Here is a 14,802-nt window from a genome sequence, read left to right as displayed (position 1 = left end):
TAAAACTATTTGTTTTCTGAGATGGATGTTTTCAGAACATGATTACACTGACATTTGGCAAATCTTAATTTCCATGTTGAAGGAAATTTCCTTAAAGACAAGGCTGTAAGTTATGACAGATTTGAAGGACATTCTCGGTACAAAGCAAGGGATGAGGATTTGTACAATGTGGCATTCATTGAAATAATTTGTATTCATGTAATGACTGACTTTTATATTTTGAGGCATTTATAGATTAATTTTCTTTGATTAAGAGACAGAGGTGGAGAGATTATATAATTTACCTTTTGATTAAAAAGATGAAGCATAGTAAAATTTAGCATTTTACTCAACAACCAGTTGGACACTTCCAGAGAAACTTTTAGACTCCCACCCTTAAGACTATCTTCTAGTTGACTGAATTATGCCTTCTCTTACCATGAGCGTACTCCAAGTGCTCTTTAAAACATGAGTTTTAAAAATTCGGGAACTAATTTTACATCATGGGCCACAAATCCTGGAATTGTGCCAAATGTAAGCCCCAAACTGAGCCACCCAGAGGAGGTCATTGAGGGAAGTATGCATCTTGTATAACTTGCATAACAGGTTAGAGAGAACCATGGAAAAAATATAGCATAGATATTAAAAGATGGAAAACCAAGTAGATATGTTCTAGAAGAAATTCCAACCTTTATCTAACAGATTTTTCAAAACCCAGAAAGAGGTACATAGAGGGAGCAATAGTTAAAGAGAGAACTGAAGGACATTCTCAGATAGAAGACCTCCAAATCTGAACAGCATTCAAAAAATATATCTAGACTTATTGGAGTAACATTGTAGGACATCTTAGGTGAAAAGAGAAGCACAGAAGCTACAGGGGTGGGAGTAGAGGGGGAGACATCTACAAGGAAGAAGCAATTGACAACAAATAACAAATGTTTGAATCCCAGTGGAATTTGGATAAAAATCAAGGACGGTTAAAGTTTCTTGTCTTGTGGTGGAGGGAGGAATAGGTAATGCTTAACTTAATATTTGGTAGCAAAACATAATTTTAAGTATGTATGTTAACAGTTTAAAGGTAATCCCTAAAAGTAAAGAAATAGACTATGGCTTTTAATTGGTATTGGGGAGAAAAACATGAAGAAAAAAATACTATCAATTTAACTGGAGGCAGGAAAATGGAAATAAAGGGCAAGCCTGTTAAAGAGAAAAGAAATGAAGTGGCAGAATTAAGTTCAAATGTAATAATCACAGAAATGCAAGTGGACTATGATCTTCAGTTAAGAGTTTCAGACGGAAATATAAAATCCAATTACCGTCATGCACCGCATAATGACATTTCAGTTAATGACTGACCACATATACATTGTTGGACACATGAGATCATAATACCATGTTTTACTTTACTTTTCTCTGTTTAGATATACAAGTACCATTGTATTCCAACTGCCTGCAGTTTTCAGTACGGTAACAGGCTATATGGGTTTGTAGCCTAGGAACAATGGGCTCTATCAGACAGCCTAGGTGTTTGTAAATATATCTACATGTATGATGTTTGTACAAGAACAAAACTGCTAATCACTCATGTCTCAGAACGTAACCTCATTCATAAATGATGCATGACCATATTATGCAGCTTACAAGAGAACATCAACAATGTAACAAATACATGATAACTAATCTTGACCCAAAAGTAGCAAGCTTGAGTTAAAAAGTCAACAAAACATCAAACATTGATTTAAAATACATCCTTCTCTCCTCGAAATATCTTGAACACCAGAGAATTTTATGACTAAATTTTACCAAAATTTAAAGGAACAGACATATCCTTCTACAAATTTTGCCATAGAATATATCTAGAGTAGAATTTATAAAACTTATTTTATATGGGTATAATGAATGCCGGATAAGGTCAGTTGAAAATTATAGGTCAATCTCACTTAAGGACATTGAGAAGAAAACTCAAACAAAAAATTGAAAAAATAGCAAAGCTATAGAAATAAGTGACAGCTTGTACCAGGAATACAAGATGTTCAAATACTATTAAAGCTATCAGTGGAATTCACTACATTAGCAAATTAAAAGAAAACAGATACATTTATCCTAATCAATGGCAAAAGGAGAGAGAAAGCTTCAAAACCTATTAGTGATAAAATCTCATAGCGAACAGAAATAAAGACTCAGCAAAAATGATAATCCATGCTGACAATTAAGAAGTATTTCCATTGAGGCTGGAGCGGAGACATGATGAAGATACCTCTCTTTCTCCTACTGTTTAATATTGTACTGGAGGTCCTCAAAATATGATCCAACAGGGAAAAGAAATAAGAAGTATAAGGACTTGAAAGGGAAAGAAGGCAAGATTTCATTATTTGCAAACCATTTACAGAAAATTCAAGAGGATAAACCTATGCTATAAAGCTAGTAAGAGAGTTCAGTCAGGTTTCTTGAGATAGGATCAGTATAAAAAATTAATATTGTGCCCATATACCAGTAGCAACTAATTAAATAGGTAAGCAGTAAGGTCTATTCAGTATGGCAACAAAATATGTACCTAGTAATACTGCATACCCAATCAAATATATACAATATCTTTAAGGAAAAAATATAAAACTTTGTGAAAAGACAAAAAAGATCTAAGTAAATGCAGATACAAGCTACATTATTCATCTGGAACTCTTCCTCCAAATGACTCTATGAATTTATTGTAATACCAAAATCCCACTGAGATATTTAATGGAATTGGTCAGATTCTGAAATCCTTATAGAATAGTAAATGGGCAAGAAAGACATGTTTGTAAAAGGAACTTACCAAACATTAAGACACATTATTAAGTGGCTGTAGTAATTAGCATAGCATGCTGTTGGTGCAGGAAGAGACAGATAGATCAGGATCAGAATGGAGAACATGGAAACAAATGAAAAATTTTTCTAGGAGGAATATGACATTAAAAATCAATGAGGAAATAAGCCATTCAATCAATCATGTTAGGAAAATGACTTTGACATTAAAAATAGACTGCTTTCTCACACCATTCATGAAAAATAATTCCAGATAAATTAAATGTTTGGTTTATTTAAAAAGAACCTTTAAAATAAAAGAAATTGTAGTATAATATCTGTTTTGTTTTTGTTTTTTTAAACTGAGACACAGTTTCATTGTGTTGCCCAGGCTGGAGTGTAGTGGGGCAATCTTGGCTTACTACAGACTCCGCCTCCTGGGTTCAAGTATTCTTGTGCCTCAGCCTCCTGAGTAGCTGGGATTGAAGATGTGCACCACCATGCCTGGCTAATTGTATTTTTTGTAGAGATAAGGTTTCGCCATGTTGCCCAGCCTGGTCTCTAACTCCTAGCCTCAAGTGATCTGCCTGTCTCAGCCTCCCAAAGTGCTGGAATTACAGGTGTGAGCCACCACACCTGGCTGTAGTATACTATCTTTATGACCATGATTAATGGGAGACTTAAAAAATACAAATCAGCAAAAGCACAATATGTAAAAAGAAAACAATATATTTGACTACGTCAATGTAGAGACTTTTGCAAGTCAAAGGACACTACTATGTACAAAATTTATGGAAAAGCAACAGATGGGGAGAAAAATTTTTACCATATGTGACCACTACCATAAATAATTAGTATCCAAAATGCATAAAGAACCCCTATACCTCAATAAGAAGAAAAAAATGATGGAAGAGAAAAGTGGGCAAAGATTGCCCAGGCAATTCAGAGAAGAAATCCAAATGTTTAATACATTATGTGAAAAGAAGTTCATTCTGACTATTAACCACCAAAATGTCCTTTCTTTATTCATTGGAATGACCAAACTTTTAAAGTCTGAAAATACTGAGTATATGAGGAAACAGGCCCTCTGATGTACCCTGCTGGTGAATGTGTAAACGAATTGGAAAGGCTTTGGGCAACAAGTGTAGAATACCTGAACCTTAATGACCTAGAAATTCCACCTTGAACTACGTGCCTTACGTGCTCACACTGGTGTACAAAGATGGAATAAAGATGCTCCTTTCAGGCTTATTTGTGCTACTAAAATATTGGAAACAAATGTCTGTTAAAAGAAGAATAGGCTGGGCACAGTGGCTCATGCCTGTAATTCCAGCACTTTGGGAGGCCGAGGCAGGCGGATCACTTGAGGCCAGGAGTTTGAGATCAGCCTGGCCAACATAGTGAAACTCCATCTCTACTAAAAATATAAAAATTAGCTGGGCCTGGTGGCAGGCACCTGTAATCCCAGCTACTCAGGAGGCTGAGACAGGAGAATCACTTGAACCTGGGAGGCAGAGGTTGCAGTGAGCCAGGGTCACTCACTGCACACCAGTCTGGGTGACAGAGTGAGACTCTGTCTCAAAAAAAAAAAAAAATAAATAAATAAATAAATAAAATGTGGCCTGTTTACAAAATGGCATAACAAACTGCAGCTAAAGCTAAAAGAAGTAGATATCTTTGTGCAATCCGTGTGGTCAGATGCATCAAATGCAGTGTGGTAATCAGTGTGGTCCCATGCAATCAATGTGGTCAGATGCATACTAGCTCCTGGTAATGGTTGCTCTATGGAAGGAAAGATGATGGATATAACTGGGGTTGGAGGCCCAAGGGGATTGTTTTTCAATCTGCATGTGTGTTTTTTTTTTTTTTCAAGAGGATGTAATGCATGTAATTTTGGCACAGTGAAAATACATATGCACAGGAAAAAAATGAATGCAAAATTAAAGCTAGATTGAATTTACAAACTGCTTTTCCTTGCATTGTGTCATTTGAGCTCTACACTGCCTTGAGATATAGGCATTAGTTGTTTCTATTTTCCAAATGACAAAATGGAAGCTTAGGGTGCACATGACATGGCTAGGGGTTAGTGGTTTAGAGAAGATTCCAGGCTTCCTCTCTTTTCCCTCTAGGACTTATTTTCCTGAAGTCAAGTCAATTGTTGCCGGTAGTGGAGTTGAGTTTCCTTTGTATTCTCACCTGTTTCCATGATGACCATTGGGCTTATGGGTAGGGCTGTGCTTACAGATGGGAATCAAGTTGAGAGACCCACCTAAGGACCAGATTTCCAACACCCTTTTCTCATCCAACCAGTTCCAGCAAACAAAACAGTTGGTGATAAACAGTGGTTGATAAAAGAAACATGCCTGGTTTCCCTTTACACCTTATTTTGTCAGATTTCAAAAATGTCAGAATAAATGTGGTAGTAATAACTAACATTGGGGAGAGCTGGCAGAGCATACTGGTAGTATTATTTTTATAATTTATTTATTTCCCTGCTTAGAGGAAAGAGCAGCGAAAGGAGAGAAGCCGAAGCTTATATTTCTAGATGGCAAAAGAAGCTTAGGAAAAGAGAGGCTACAGTTTCTGGTTGCCATGAACAATTCTTTAAGTTATGTATTTCTCACCTTTGAGCCTGATTTTCCTCAGTAGGAGGTGTATGTAAGTTTTTATCAATAAAGGAAATCTTTCTTGAAAGTTTCTGCATTTATTAAACTGTATAGTATTGCAGGCAAAATTATAGCTATGGAAGAATTTTAAGAAATTTTAGAATGCATTTAAAATAAAAATAATTTTGACTAATAAGTTTTCTATAATTATACATTGTTTTAAAGAAGAACTTTGAATTTTTTTAAATTGAAAGAAAAAGAGCAGAATCTAGTGGCTTTAGAGTCTGGTAAAATTTCAATGGACTATATATATAATATATATTTATATAAAATATATTCTCACTTCTTTGTGAATAAGGCGTATATTTTCTCTCAAGGAGTTTCCACTATCAACCTATAAAAATTTTTAGATCCAAGAAAGCCTTTTAGAGAAAAAATAAATATTGGAATATGAGCTTCTTCTTATAAGTGTCCTAGTGAAAGATTTTTCATCCATAATGTTTGGCAGGGGGAAGTGGCGAGAAAATCAGTTTGAAATGAAAGAATTTGCCAGCTCTGAGTTCTATTAAATATAATTTTATTTCAATCTAAATGACCACTTATAACACATGGAAAAAAATGATATATAATCTGCATCATGAGCCAAGACTTGTCAACGAATCATACATGGCACCTTATAAATTAAAAAAATTATATTTAATAAAAAGAATATAAAAATTTATTTCAGAGTGCAGATAACTACCGTATTAGTATCCCACACAAAGTGATTAAAATATGCCACCTCATGATTAAAGTAATGAAAAGTGAGAGAAAAATAGTAAGATATAAGCTGGAATAATTTGTTCAACAACCTCAAAAACATTCAAAATTTTCATTTATTTGTTTTAATTATTCACAAACAAGGGATGTTGAGGTACAAAATGCATATGAAGTATCTGAGAGGGAAAGTTAATTTTTGCTAAAATTAAGATATATAATTTTTATTAAGATATATTAGCTTTTTTTTTGCATAGCAATTCTGTTCCTGGGGTGAAACTGGAAGGCAAAAGTGGACAAGATAGAGTCCCATGAGGAGCTTAAAACCTAGCAGGGAAATTTTTTTAGTGATTATAATTCAATGTGAGGCACATAAATCCTATGGCTTCCCCACTTAGAAGCAAAATAAGCAAAAGTCAACTTTGAAGCATCCATTGTACTTAAAGTCCTACTTTCCTTAGATTGGCTTTCCAGATCCTTCTCATAAATTTATCTCTTCTGAGGTTCTTCTCCAACACCCGACTCTCTCTCCCATGGCTCCTCCCTTTGCTCTGGAGGGAAACACTAAATGCCAAGGCTATTTGCTGTATGGGTCCAGGACTAGGATGAGGCAAGTGAAGTGTCCAAGACTCAACATTTTAAAAGTGCTCGCTCTGAGATGCTGATGATTCTGAACTGGTATAACCTGGGAGCATGTGCCTCTTTATTTAGAGACAGGGTCTCACTGTGTCCCCCAGACTGGAGTGTAATGGTGTGATCATAGCTCACTGTAGCCTCAAATTCCTGGGCTCAAGCGATCTTCCTGCTTTAGCCTCCTAAGTACCTAGGACTATAGGTGTGTACCACCATGATTTTTTTTTTAACGTTTTTTTCTTCGACTTGTATTTTAACTTCAGGGATACATGTGAAGGATGTGCCAGTTTGTTACATAGGTAAATGTGTGCCATGGTGGTTTGCTGCACAGATCATCCCATCACCTAGGTATTAAGTCCAGCATCCATTAGCTCTTCTTCCTGATGCTCTTTCTCCTCCCACACTCCCTTCCAACAGGCCCCAGTGTGTGTTGTTCCCCACCATGGGTCCACGGGTTTTCATCATTCAGCTCCCACTTACAAGTGAGAACATGTGGTGTTTGGTTTTCTCTTCCTGCGTTAGTTTGCTGAGGATAATGGCTTCCAACTCTATCCATGTCCTTGCAAAGGACATGCTTTTCTTCCTTTTTGTGGCTGCATAGTATTCCATGGTGTATATGTGCCACATTTTCTTTATCTCGTCTATCACTGATGGACTTTTATGTTGGTTCCATGTCTTTGCTATTGTGAATAGTGCTGCAATGAACATATGCATCTTTATAATAGAATGATTTATATTCCTTTGTGTATACACTCAGTAATGGGTTTGCTGGGTCAAATGGTATTTCTGCCTCTACGTATTTGAGGAATTGCCACACTGTCTTCCACCATGGTTGAATTACTTTACACTCCCACCAAGTGTAAAAGCTTTCCTTTTTCTCTGCAACCTTGCTAGCATCTGTTATTTTTTGACTGTTCATAATAATCATTCTGACTGGCATGAGGTGGTATCTCATTGTGGTTTTGATTTGCATTTCTCTAATGATTAGTGATGTTGAGTGCTTTTTTCATGTTTGTTGGCTGCATGTATGTTTTCTATTGAGAAGTGTCTGCTCCTGCCTTTCCCCAGTTTTTAATGGGGTTGTTCATTTTTTCTTGTAAATTTAAGTTTCTTGTAGACCCTGGATGTTAGACCTTTGTCAGATGGATAGATTACAAAGATTTTCTCCGATTCTGTAGGTTGTCTGTTCACTCTGATGATAGTTTCTTTTGCTGTGCAGAAGCTCTTTAGTTTCATTAGATTCTATATGTCAAGTTTTGCTTTTGATGCAGTTGCTTTTGGTGTTTTTGTCATGAAATATTTGCTCATGTCCTGAATGGTACCATCTAGACTTTCTTCTAGGGTTTTTACAGATTTGGGTTTTATATTTAAGTCTTTAATTCATCTTGAGTTATTTTTGTATATTGTATGAGGGAGGGGTCCAGTTTCAATTTTCTATATATGGCTAGCCAGTTCTCACAGCACCATTTATTAAATATTCTTTCCCCATTGCTTGTTTTTGTCAGGTTTGTCAAGGATCAGATGGTTGTAGGTGTGTGGTCTTTTTCTGAGTTCTCCATTCTGTTCCATTGGTCTATGTGTCTGTTCTCATGCCAGTACCATGCTGTTTTGTTTACTGTAGCCTTGTAGTATAGTTTGAAGTTGGGTAGCATGATGCCCCCAGCTTCGTTCTTTTTGCTTAGGATTCTTTTGGCTATTCAGGCTCTTTTTGGTTCCATATGAATTTTAAGATAGTTTTTTTCTAATTCTGTGAAGAATGTCAATGGTAGTTTAATGGGAATAGCATTGAATCTTATAAATTACTTTGGGCAGTATGGCAATTTTCACGATATCAATTCTTCCTCTCCATGAGCGTGGAATGTTTTTCCATTTGTTTGTGTCCTCTCTGATTTCTTTGAGCAGTGGTTTGTGGTTTTTCACTTCCCTTGTTAGCTTTATCCCTAGGTACTTTATTTTCTTTGTAGCAATTGTGAATGGGAGTTCATTCATGATTTGGCTCCCTGCTTGCCTGTTGTTGGTATATAGGAATGCTAGTAATTTTCACACATTGATTTTGTATTCTGAGGCTTTGCTAAAGTTGCTTATCAGCTTAAGAAGCATTTGGGCTGAGATGATGGTGATTTCTAGATATAGAATCATGTCTTCTGCAAACAAAGATAGTTTGACTTCCTCTGTTCCTATTTGAACACACTTTATTTCTTTCTCTTGCCTGATTGCCCTGGCCAGAACTTCCAATACTACGTTGAATAGGAGTTGTGAGAGAGGGCATCCTTGTCTTGTGCCGGTTTTCAACGGAAGTGCTTCCAGCCTTTGCCCATTCAGTACAATGTTGGCTGTGGGTTTGTCATATATGGCTCTTATTATTTTGGGGTATGTTCCTTCAATACCTAGTTTATTGAGACATTTTAACATGAGGGGATGCTGAATTGTATTGACGGCCTTTTCTGCATCTATTGAGATAATCATGTGGTTTTTGTCTTTGGTACTGTTTATGTGATGAATTACATTTGTTGGTTGGTATGTGTTGAACGAACTTTGGATCCCAGGGATGAGGCGACTTGATCATTGTGGGTCGACTATTTGATGTGCTCCTGGATTCGGTCTGCCAGTATTTTTGAGGATTTTGGCATCAATGTTCATCAAGGATATTGGCCTGAAATTTTCTTTTTTTGTTGTTGTTTCTCTGCCAGGTTTTGGTATCCGGATGATGCTGACCTCATAGAATAAGTTAGGGAGGAGTTCCTTCATTTCAATATTTTTGTAATAGTTTAAGTAGAAATGGTACCATTTCTATGTATGGTACCTCTTCTTTGTATGTCTGGTAGGATTCAGTTGTGAATTTTTCTGGTCCTGGGCTTTTCTTGGTTGGTAGGCTATTTATTACTGCCTCAATTTCTGAGCTCATTATTGGTTTTTCAGGGATTCAGTTCCTTCCTGGTTCAGTCTTGGGAGAGTGTATATGTCCAGAAATTTATCCATTTCTTCTAGATTTTCTAGTTTATGTGTATAGAAGTGTTCATAGTATCATCTGATGGTTGTTTGTGTTCCTGTGGGGTCAGTGGTGATATCCCCCTTATCATTTCCAATTGTGTTTATTTAATTCTTCTCTCTTTTCTTCTTTTTTACTCTAGCTAGCTGTCTATCTTTTTAATTAATTTTTTTCAAAAAATCAGTTCCTGGATTCATTGATTTTTTTTTTTTGAAGAGTTTTGAAGAGTACTTCAATAAACTAGGTATTGAAGGAACATACCCCAAAATAATAAGAGCCATATATGACAAACCCACAGCCAACATTGTACTGAATGGGCAAAGGCTGGAAGCACTTCCGTTGAAAACCGGCACAAGACAAGGATGCCCTCTCTCACAACTCCTATTCAACCTCCTTCAGTTCCTCTCTGATCTTGGTTATTTCTTGTCTTCTTCTAGCTTTGGGGTTTGTTTGCTCTTAGTTCTCTAGTTCTTTTAGTTGTGATGCTAGGGTGTTAATTTGAGATCCTTTTGGCTTTTTGATGTAGGCATTTAGTATTATAAATTTCCTTCAACACTGCTTTAGCTGTGTCCCAGAGATTCTTGTATGTTGTCTCTTTGTTCTCATTAGTTTCAAATAACTTCTTGATGTTCACTTTAATTTCATTATTTACCCAAGAGTAGTTCAAGAGCACGTTGTTCAATTTCCATGTAGTTTCAAGAACACGTTGTTAAATTTCCATGTAGTTGTGTGGTTTTGAGTGAATTTCTTAATCTTGAGCTCTAATTTGATTGCACTGTGGTCTGAAAGACTGACTGTTTGTTATGACTTCAGTTTTTTGCATTTGCTAAGGAGTGTTTTACTTTCAATTATGTGATTAATTTTAGAGTAAGTGCCGTGTGGCAATGAGAAGAATACGTATCTGTTGTTTTTGGGGTGGAGAGTTCTGTAGGTATCTATCAGGTCCGCTTGATCAAGAGCTGAGTTTAGGTCCTGAATGTCTGTTAATTTGCTGTCTTGATGATTTAATATTATCAATGGGGTGTTAAAGTATCCCACTATTATTATGTGGGAATCTAAGCCTCTGTAGGTTTCTAAGAACTTGCTTTATGAATCTGAGTGCTCCTGTATTGAGTGTATATGTGTTTAGGATAGTTAGCTCTCCTTTTTGAATTGAACCCTTTATTATTATGTAATATCCTTCTTTATCTTTTTGATCTTCATTGGTTTCAAGTCTGTTTTGTCAGAAATAAGGATTGCAACTCCTGCTTTTTTCCATTTTCTATTTACTTGGTAAATTTTCATCCATCTCTTTTATTTTGAGGCTATGCGTGTCTTTTGCACATGAGGTGGGTCTTTTGAAGACAGCATGCCAATAGGTCTTGTCTCATTATCCAGCTTGCCATTCTGTGTCCTTTAATTAGGGCATTTAGTCTATTTACATTTAAGGCTAGTATTGTTATGTGTGAATTTGATCCTGTCATCATCATGCTAGCTATTTTGCAGACTTGTTCATGTGGTTGCTTCTTAGTGTCACTGATCTGTGTACTTCAGTGTACCTCTTTAGTGGCTTGTAATAGTTTTTCCTTTCCATATTTAGTGCTTCTTTCAGGAGCTCTTGCAAGGCAGGCCTGGTAGTGACAAATTCCCTCAGCATTTGCTTGTCTGAAAAGGATCTTATTTCTCCTTTGCTTATGAAGCTTAGATTGGCCAGCTATGAAAATCTGGGTTGGAAATTATTTTCTTTAGGAATATTGAATATTGGCTCCCAATCTCTTCTGGTTTGTAGGGCTTCTGCTGAGAGGCCACCTGTTAATCTGATGTGTTTCCTTTGTAGGTGACCTGGACTTTCTGGCCACCCTTAATGTTTTTTCATTCATTTTGACCTTGGAAAATCTGATGATAATGTGTTATGGAGTTGATCATCTCATGAAATATCTTACTGGGGTTCTCTGCAGTTCCTGAATTTGAATGTTGGCCTGTCTTGCTAGGTTGGGGAAGTTTTCCTGGATGATATCCTGAAGTATGTTTTACAACTTGGTTCCATTCTCCCCATCCCTTTTGGGTACCCCAATCAGTTGTAGGTTCAGTCTTTTTACATAATCCCTTATTTCTCAGAGGTTTAGTTCATTTTCATTCTTTTTTCTCTATTCTTACCTGCCTGTCTTATTTCATAAAGATTGTCTTCAAACTCTGAGATTCTTTCCTCCACTTGGTCTATCCTGCTTTTGATACTTGTGATTGCATTGTGAAGTTCTCATGTTTTTCAGCTCTTTAGGTCAGTTTTGTTTCTCTCTAAACTGGTTATCAGTTCCTATATTGTTTAATCATGATTCTTAGCTTCTTGGCATTGGGTTACAACAGACTCCATTAACTCAGTGAAGTTTGTTATTACCCGCCTTCTGAAGCCTACTTCCATCAATTCAGCCATCTCAGCCTCAGCCCAGTTCCGTGCCCTTGCTGGAGAGGTGTTGCAGTCATTTGGAGGAGATGAGGCACTCTGGCTTTTTGAGTTTTCAGCATTTTCGCATTGATTTTTTCTCATCTTTGTGGGCTTATCTACCTTTGATCTTTGAGGTTTCTGACCTATGAATAGGGTTTTTATGGGGTCTTTTTTGTGGATGTTGTCGTTTTTATTGTTGTTTTCTGTTTGTTTAACAGTCAGGCCACTCTTCCATAGGAGTGCTGTGGTTTGCTGAGGGTCTTTGCTGGGGGTCTGCTCCAGACCCTAGTTGCATCTTTTTTTCCCGTACCTGGAGGTATCACCAGTGAAGGGTGCAAAACAGCAAAGATGGCAGCCTGCTTCTTCCTCTGGAGGCTCTGTCCCAGGGTGGATACTGACCTGTTGCCAGCCTGAACTGTGCCTGTAGGAGGTGCCTGGAGACCCCTGTTGTGAGGTCTCACCTAGTCAGGAGTTATGAAATCAGGACCCACTTAAAGAAGCAGTCTGGCTGCATTTTGGTAGCACAGCTGTGCTGTGTTGTGGGGAATCCTTCCTCATCTGGACCATCTGGACTCTCTAGAGCTGGCAGGCTGGAATACCTGAGTTGATCAAACTGCAGAGTTGGTAGCTGCCCCTCCCCATGGGAACTCAGTTCTTTTACCAGGCTGACTCCAGCCTGTGGCAGCTGGCTGGCTCGAATTCCAAGCCAGTGGGTCTTAACTTACGAGGTACCGTGGAAGTGGGGCCTGCAGAATGACACTTCTTGGCTCCCTGGATTCATCCCTCCTCCAAGGGATATGTAGTAATGGATCTCCTGCCTTGTCAGGAATCCCAAGGCAGGAATATGCAAGACTCCTGGGCCTCTGTGTGTACCTGAGCAGCTGCTTTGCCAGGCCACCACGCAATTCTTCTGTTGGACCCAAAGCCCTGGTGACATGGGCTTATGAGGGGATCTTCTGATCTGCTGGTCGCAAAGATCCATGGGAGAAGTGTGGTTTCCTGGGTGGGACTGCACAATCACTCACTGCTTCCATTGGCTGGGGGTGGGGGTTCCTTGGGCTCCGTGCCATTCCTGGGTGGGCTGTCACCCCACTTGCTTTTCTTTATTCTTTGTGCCACCATGTCTCTTTAAGCTTTGAATCCTGGGTGCCATGTTTGCCTCACTCTAGTCCTGGCTCTATTATACAGATATCCTTGGAAAAAAGTTTAGAACTAAAGTTGTCAATGCCTTTGCTCAGAATGTGAAATACTCATGAAGAACTGTTTCCCAACCACTGGCAAACCTCTACTTATAAATACATGATGTTTAAATGCCTCTTACCTCTGCACCTATGAACAAGGCCTCTGATGCTAATACTTTGGGAATGACAGAAAATCCTTAGAGTTTCCAAATATTTTAGGTTTCATATGATACAGCCATTTCACTCCTAGATATTTATCCAAGGTAAGTGAAAGGATATGTCTCTACAAAGACATGTATGTGAACATGCATGACAACTTTAATTTTAAAAATATTTTTGTTTTATTTGACACATAGTAATTGTACATATTTATGGGGTACAGTGTGATGTTTTGATAAATATATACAATGAGTAATGATCGTAATTTTAAAATAAGTCAGCAAAATTTGATATGTAACTATCTCTGACTAGTGTACTGAAAACCCCACTAGGTGTGGGCAAGGAGGATAAAACAAATTTGGTTGACATGTACACCTGAGCTAACATTGTAGTGAGACACAGGTGGAAGGTCATTTTGGGATCTTTGAATACAAAGTTAAAGGAGCCTCAGTAGCTTCCTGTTATTCCTGGGTCAAGGCTAGACTTGTTGTGGTTCTCAAGGTCTTTCAAAGTCTGATCCTATTTTTTAATAATATAATTTATGGGTACTTATCATACACAACACACCAATATTTTAACAACAATCATTTATATATGGGGGGTTGAAAACAAAGTTATTTTATGATTTTGGCTAATGCAAATTTGATGTAAGAAAAGTTCCCATACTGTTGATATATGTATAGTATGTCGTATCTCGGAGGCAGAGATGATGTAAGGTTTCTTTTGTCTTTAAAAAAAGAAAATTTCCCATATTGTAAATAGAATTGATTTTTCCAACTCTTTACTTCCTCCTTGTAATAGAATTATATATCTATGCATTTACTGTGTTGTGTGTCCCATTAGAGGAGATGGGGTTTATTTCCCTACTCCATTGATTTAAGGTTTGGCCATGCATCTTGCTTTAGACAATGGAATATTAGTTATGGATGAGCAGCAGGCTTAAATGTCCTCAGATGGTTTGGCTTGGTCCCTTGCGATTCTGCCATCCACCATGAGAAGGACATTGCACAAGTAGCTTCTGATCTCAGAATGTGGAAGTTGTACATCACACATATGAACGTGAAGCCTAGAGTCCAACCTGGCACAGCCAATCCTAGTCAAGATGAGCTGAATTGCAGCCTACCCACAAACCTGTGGGAAACAGAAATAAAGTTTGTTATGGTAAGCCACTAAAATTGAGGATTTTTCCCAGTATTATTATTGCAGGAGTTGTCTATTACACCCTAGTTATTTGTACTGCCATCTGGTCATGGTATTATAGAATTCTAAACTATGGGAATTTTTGCCTAAATTTTG

At 37.4% G+C, this 14,802-nt stretch overlaps 1 long non-coding RNA gene across 1 annotated transcript in view; it reads left to right on the top strand.

Moving 5' to 3' along the window:
* LOC116556766 overlaps nucleotides 1-14,802 on the top strand; it is a 363,628-nt gene that overhangs the window by 73,124 nt on the left and 275,702 nt on the right. The window lies entirely within an intron of this gene.

The sequence above is a fragment of the Sapajus apella genome, unplaced genomic scaffold (genome assembly GCF_009761245.1).
Source record: "Sapajus apella isolate SASKATOON/1434 unplaced genomic scaffold, GSC_monkey_1.0 scaffold17, whole genome shotgun sequence".
NCBI classification, from domain to species: Eukaryota; Metazoa; Chordata; class Mammalia; order Primates; family Cebidae; genus Sapajus; species Sapajus apella.
This window is presented reverse-complemented; position numbering and strand designations above follow the sequence as displayed.